This window comes from Cryptomeria japonica, chromosome 1 (genome assembly GCF_030272615.1).
Source record: "Cryptomeria japonica chromosome 1, Sugi_1.0, whole genome shotgun sequence".
Taxonomy (NCBI): domain Eukaryota; kingdom Viridiplantae; phylum Streptophyta; class Pinopsida; order Cupressales; family Cupressaceae; genus Cryptomeria; species Cryptomeria japonica.
The window spans coordinates 217,811,219-217,819,211 of record NC_081405.1 but is presented as its reverse complement, the minus strand read 5'-3'; positions in this window follow the sequence as shown (position 1 = coordinate 217,819,211).

Sequence of the window (7,993 nt, the reverse complement as noted above, 5' to 3'; positions counted from 1 at the left end):
TAAGTGCCAAAACAGAATGCCAAAAACCAAAAACCAACAATCTCCAAAATAGATCAATACTAGAAATCAAAATACAAATGTCTATCTCTTCCAATGAAATATTGTCTCCAAAAGAATAATCTCTCCCCAAGGATAATGTTTTTTCATAGGTATCTCTCCCCCTTTGACATCAAATGCCAAAGCAATACATATACCAGAACATACAATCAACTCATATAACCAATTACAATAACCAATTGTTATAACCAACTACTCCCCCTGAGAAGTAGCTCTCCTCGATCAAAGCCAAAAAAAGGTTTCTCTGTTAATTTCTGTCGGTTTGATGCCAATCTTCAACTACCTAAGTCTCTACCGGTGAGGGTATTACCCAAGCTTCTCTCTAAGATATTCAAAGGTTTCCCTAGGAAAAGGATTAGTAAAGATATCCGCAATCTGTTCTTTAGTATTCACATAAACCAATCTCTCTTCTTTTGCTTCAACATTCTCTTTCAGAAAATTATATTTGATAGAAACATGTTTAGTCTTAGAATTAAATACCAGATTCTTTGATATATCAATTGCTTCTGAATTATCACAATAAATGATTATAGGTTCTTTGCATTTTACCTTTATGTGCTTCAACATTTTCTTAATCCATAATACCTGAGTACAATTAGTTGCTGCTGCAACATATTCTGATTCTGCTATTGATAATGATGTACAACTCTATTTCTTGCTCAAACATGAAATCAATATGCTACCAAGAAAGAATTCTCTGCTAGTGGTGCTCTATATTTCATCTACATCTCCTGCCCAATTTGCATCGGTGTATGCACATAAATCAAAATTTTCATCTTTAGGATACCATAAACCAAGATTTGTTGTGCCTTGTAGATACCAAAAAATCCTTTTCATTGTTGATTCATGATTTTGTTTAGGATTACTCTGAAATCTTGAAACAATACATACTGCATTCATTATATCAGGTCTTGTTTGTGTCAAATACAGTAAACCTCCAATCATAGATTTATATCTTGTCGGATTAACATGAGCTGAATCATCCTTCAATGTCAATTTATCAGTTGTAGTCATAGGAGTACTTACCGGTTTAGAGTTTTCCATACCAAATTTCTTCAGTAGTTCCTTCAAGTATTTTGTTTGACATATGAATATACCTTTATCAGTCTGCGAAATCTGCAGTCCTAAAAAGAATTTTACCTCCCCAATCATAGACATTTCAAATTCTTCTTGCATCTTATTAGCAAAGTCTTTACACAATCCATCTTCTCCTCCAAAAATGATATCATCAACAAAAACTTCAATAACCAAGATGTCATAATTAGTCACTTTGAAATATATGTTGTTGTTAGCATTACCTTTAGTGTAACCAAGCTTCAAAAGATATTTGTCCAATCTAGCATACCAATCTCGAGGAGCTTGCTTCAATCCATACAAAGCTTTCCTTAATCTACAAACCATATCTTCATTATTTGTCAATGAAAATCCATCAGCTTGTTCAATGTAAACTTCCTCTTCAAGATCACCATTCAGAAATGCACATTTTTCATCCATCTGATATACTTTGTAGTTCTTATGTGCTGTAAATGCAAGAAATAATCTGACTGCCTTAGTTATAGCTACCGGTGCAAAGGTTTCATTGTAGTCAATTCCCTCTTTCTGTGAATATCGTTTACACACTAATCTTTCTTTGTTTCTGATTACCTTACCATCTTCATTAAGTTTATTTCTAAATACCCATTTAGTTCCAATTACATTTTTGTCTTTAGGCTGGGGAACCAATGTCCATGTATTGTTCTTTTCAATTTGTTCTAATTCATCTTCCATAGCTTTTATCCAAAATTTATCTTCACATGCCTCAATAAAAGATGTTGGTTCAATTTGAAAAATTAAACATACCTCTTCATTTGCCAGTCTTTCTCTTGTCATAACACCTTGATACTTATTCCCAATTATCTGACTTTCAGAGTGATTCAGTCTTATATACCTGGGTTTATTTACTTGCTTCTGTTCTTCAGTCACTATGGAATTCTCTGATGATGCTGGTATGACTGGATCCACATTATGTACCGGTGCACTCTGTATTGGTTCATTTATGATCACCTCAACTGCTGGTTCAGAATCTGTAGACCTTGAATTTCCTCTAAAGTGTTCATCTATCTTCACATTAGCACTCTCAATGATCTTCTGCAATCTTTTATTAGAACATCTATATGCCTTTCTCTTAGATGAATAACCAAGACATATTCCTTCATCACTTCTAGGATCAAATTTACCAAAATACTCATCTCTCCTAATATAACATTTGCTTCCAAATATTCTGAAATATTTAAGAGTAGGAGTATTACCAAACCATAGTTCATAAGGGGTCTTATCGGTTTCACCTTTGATGTGAAATCTGTTGAAAGTGTAAGCTGTTGTATTCACTGTTTCTCTCCAGTACACATGAGGTAGATTGCTTCCAATATCATGCTTCTAGCTGCATCCAGAATAGTTATGTTCTTCTTTTCCACAATTCCATTCTGTTGAGGTGTCCGAGGTGCTGATAGTTGTCTTTTGATTCCATTCACTTCACAAAATGTATTAAACTTCTTAGATGTAAATTCTCCTCCTTGATCTGATTTGAAACATTTGATTTTCTTACCAGTTTCATTCTCTACCATTGCCTTGAATAACTTGAATTTTCCAAAAGCTTCTAATTTCTCCCTAAGAAAAGTAACCCAACACATTCTAGAATAATCATCAATAATTAGCATAAAGTATCTATCTCCCTGTAGACTTCTTGTTCTTGTCAGACCACATAAGTCAGTATGAATTAAATCAAGAACATTATTGGATTTCTCAGAAATACTCTTAAAAGTTGTTCTAACTTGCTTTCCCATTTGACATTCCTTATATATCGGGTTATGAGGTTTTACAATCTTAGGTAAATCCCTTACAGCCTTAGTTGAACTGATCTTTACAATGCAATCAAAATTTACATGACAAAGTCTCTTATGCCATAACCAACTTTCATCAATATGTGCAATCAAGCATGTCTTTTCACTGTTATTCAAATTAAAGATATTACCTCTAATTTGATTACCTGTTGCAATCTCCAATCTAGTTCTATTCATGATTTTACATTTACCATTCTTGAATTGTAACTGAAATCCCTTTTCAACTAATTGACCAACACTCAAAAGATTATACTTCAAACCTTCAACATAGTAAACGTTGTCAGTATTGTGCTTACCATCAAAAGATATAGTGCCTTTTCCTTTGATTAAACAAGCTTTGTCATCACCAAATCTTACTAGACCTCCATTGTATTCATGAAAAGATAAGAATTTAATTTTATCATCAGTCATATGGTGTGAACATCCGAAATCTATAATCCATTCATCTTTTTCTTCAATTTTAGCTGCCAGGGCCTGCTCTAATGACGGAACAGTAGGTGTCGGTTGATCTTCTTTTATTGCAACAAAATCCCATCCATTGTCTGCCGGTTCTTCATCAAAATCATCAGTAACTCCTTCATCAACATAGTAACATGATTTATCTCCGTTCTTCTTAAATCTGTATCTCTTATATTCAAGGTTAGGCTTATATGTCCTTTTAGCTTCCTCTCTCAATCTTGCATGTCTATCAGGACATCTAGATGCTATATGACCAACTTTATTGGAGTTAAAACATTTAAATGGTGCTTTACCTTCATACTTACTTCCAATAGGACCTTTAGGCATTTTCCTTGCAAATAGTGCTTCAAGTTCTTTTAGTTCTTCATTTTCCCTCCTGATATCTTCAAGTTCTTTTGCATAAAGTGCTTTCCAATCAGATTTGTCAGATGATGATGATGCTTTGAAGGCAAAATTTGTCTTAATTGTAGCAATATGACCAAATTCCTCAAGCTCAAATGCTGAAAGTTTTCCAACCAATGTATCTCTAGATACTGATGTGTTAGGCATTGTTCTCAACTCATTAATAGCAGTTACTTTCATTTTATATGCCGGTGACAAAGCTCTTAAAACTTTAGAAATAATTTCATCTTCACTTAAGGATCCTCCACAACATTGTATTCCCAAAACAATTTCATTAACCCTTTCCATAAAAGCAAAAATTCTTTCATCTTCTTCCATTTTTAGATTTTCATACCTGACCCGGAAGCATTCCAGTTTTGCAATTTTGACAGTGGTATCTCCTTCATTCAATGTCTCCAATTTATCCCAAATAGATTTAGCAGTAGATCAGTCTGATAATCCCATGATTTTCTGATCTGACAATGTGCTCAAGAGTGCTTCTCTTGCTTTGTAATCATTCTCTTGATCCTTAGCCAATGTTGGTGGATTAGGTTGATTCAGTGTAGGACCAATATAGCCATTCTTTGCAACTTCCCATATGTCTCTTCCAATGCAATTCAGATGTGTCTCCATTCTTATCTTCCATATACCATAGTTAGTTCCATCAAGTTTCAGACTGTCCTTCCTGAAAAAGTTTGTTTCCATAGGATCTCTTCAAACTGTTAGACTTATGCAAAAAGAGGACTAAGCTCTGATACCAATTTTTAGGACCCGAGAGGCAACTGAGAAGGGGGGGGGGTGAATTTGTTGTCTATTAATTTCATCCCAAATATAACTTAATCAAACATGATACTTAATACCGGTAAACCAAACTTAATGTCGGTTGACAGATTAGCAGTTAATATTAATACCGGTGAAACTTAATGCATAGAAAGAGAAACAACATCCACAACCCATAGCACAAAGATTTTAACGTGGAAACCCTGTAAGGTAAAAAACCATGGTGGGAAAACTTATCCACAATCAGATGATACTACTACAGATAGTATGTGTATACAAATGGGATCTGCACATGTAGAAAGGCCAACCACCTAGAGCACACTGCTCAAATGAGAGTCGTAATGACTACAATAGGATGGTTAAATCCTAGAATAATGTACTGCTCAAAATACCATCTCCAATGCTGGATTCAGTACCGGTTAAGCTCTAATAATCACCTTCAAACCTTCCTTGAACCTTTTCTATGGTCTTCTCATATGATCTTCAATATTCACACATACCATGTTATAACCTTACATACCATATATCATCACATATCATCTCACAAATGAGATCTTACATATATACCAAAACCTAAGACCAAATGTGTAGGTCGGCTCACTAATAATATTACAATTAAATCAATTTCAAATAAGTCAAGATGCGATGCATCATGTCGGCTCAATACATTTACAATAATATCCAATCAATAAGTCATGTCCATAACATGTCTTGCTGATCTGGAATAGATAATGCATACCGGTTCATAACCTAGACCAATTTGTCGGTAATAGCAAATATGTCAAGCCGATTAGACCAATAACCACAAAACCAAAACCAAGTATCCAAACCATGTATTAGACATAAACAAGTGATCTCCAGATGATAACAAGTCATCATCAGTGCCGGTGAACAATATAATCTGCCGGTGAACAATATACCGGTGACTGTGCATAAGTCACTGAACTTGCCGGTGAACGCAATGTGCCGGTTCAACATAACCATAGATCTCCAGAAGGATAAGTGTTGACATCAATGACAAAACTAATGCAACCCATCCATAATACCAACACTCACTCCTCATTCCCCTCATAATCCCATTCAATCTCAAAATCCAAGTATCCCCTCCACCCCATTGCATGATCCCCTTCCACCTCAAGATCCAGTCATCTCTTCCACCCCACCAAATGATCCCATCCCAAGTCAAGATAAAAATATTCCTCCATATCCATGTCATGATCCCAATCCATCTCAAGATCCTAATATTCTTCCTAATCTCCCATAAGATCCCAATCCTACGCAAGATCCCATCATCCTTATCCAAGCTATCCATGAATCATATACCTATCAAATTTTTTCTTCCACCTTCATCCACTCTAGTTTCCTCCAAGAGCTTACGATCCCTTCCTCATTCCATCCCCCTCAAAATGGGCTTGCATCTTGTTTAAAAAATAAGTATCCTATTGGAAAAATAATTTGTGAAAAAATGAATTATCAAGGCAAAGGTTTAGGCCTCCATGAACATGGTATGTTGGACTCCCTTCAATCAAAGAAAATAAAATCTCATATGGCCTTGGCTACAAAGCTCATGCTCAAGATTTTGGTATATCTTCCATGTCTTTTGAATCTACACTCCCTCCATTTAAATCCAAATATTTCCATTGCCCATCTTCCAAACACCTTTTGCATCCTTATGTCCTAAAGTTGATTCCTTCCTCATCCACATCCAATTTGGGTCCTTATGTTCCAAAGATAGACCCTCCATATCTTCTATCCATCTTGGGTCCTTACATCCCTCTATCCATCACTCCATCACCTCAAATAATCCCTAAGAAATATCAACAAAGGAACACATACTGAAATCCATTCCCACACACTCCCTCCATCATTCTATCCATGAAATATTCAAGTCATCCATCCTCATGCACCCAAACCATTTCTATTGGAAGAAATTTGGATGTCAAATCTAAAATGCATAAAGCTAAAAATCCACAAAAATCCAAGGATCAACATGTCCCCTCAAAAAGACATGCTCAAGAAAAGAAAAATATGATCTAAAAGAAGGAAATATCCAAAAGGCCACAAAGACGCAAAAAGAAAAAATAAAAAACTATGTGGATTCCCAAGCTAATCATAGAGTAAATTCATCTCAAAGTAAAATCTGACTTGGAATCCAAACTTGTTAATCCAAAATCTCCCTCCACTCAGAAGCCCTCTAATCCTCCATCTTCAAAATCCATTTTCGGGCCTTACATATAAAAATTCATTATCTTAAGTCCATCATCTCCTTCATCTATTTTGGGTCCTCATGTACCAAAATCAACATTTGATCCTCCATCTAATTTAAAATCCTCTCCTCTACAACTCCACCACCCTTCAAGGTGTGTGCCAATGTTGATCTTCCCAATGTCCCCATCCATTTATCCACAAATCTTTCAACACACCATCCATTATCTAGCATCCATTTTCCATACTCCCATTCCTTTAGTCAAAATTTTTGCATAAATCCCTATCCCCCTTTATCTTCCATCCATTCCATCTCCTTATCTATTTCTACCAACATCTATGAGCATACCTCCAATTCTCATGGTTCATTATAGTATATCTTTAAGGGATACTATCCATGGAACTAGATGCTTGAGTCCTCCCTTCCTCTCCCTTTCATGCATCCACTATCTTCCATGTACACTTATTCTCATCCTTATCTATTCAAACTATTCAAAAATAAAAAAGAAAAGAAAAGAAAAAAAAAGAAAAAAAAAGTAAAGAGAAAAAATCCATCCAATGGTGAAAACCACTTCTTGTGGCTCCTTGGGTAAGTACCATGATCAAAACTTGGTAAACAAGCATCATGTGTAATCCCCTCGTCCTATTGCACTCTACACTTGTGGGCAAGCATAATCCAAGCAATCCTACCATTCACATCAACCATATTCCTTATCTTCTACCCACATCCTATCTACATCCATCCTCCTTTCCTATCTTTGATCTTGACTATCCTATTCATATCCTTCATCTCATACCCCCCCATCCTATCCAAATGCATCCTCCATTCCTAACTTTGGTCTTGATCATGCTAGAGGAAAAATAATTTATATGCATGCTTTGAAATATACATGCCTTAATTTCCCCTCCCTCCATATCCATTACACATTATCCTTCCATCTCATACATCTTTATCCACCATCCTTCCATCCTTAATTGCACTACCTTTAGTGGGGCATTTTCCTCCTTTGCAACATAGTTCTTGGATCCCCATTACACCTATCTTTCATCTTGTAGTCCTTCATCTCCTATCCAAGCACACTCTCCATCAATTCCATCTTTTTACCAAGCCTAGGTTCTCCCTTGTCTTTGGTTCCCATTCATTCTTCTATCCTATCATGTCCCATCCATTTATCACCCTCTAATCTTATCCAATCCATTTATCCTCCTCCCATATTTTTACCAAGCCTAGG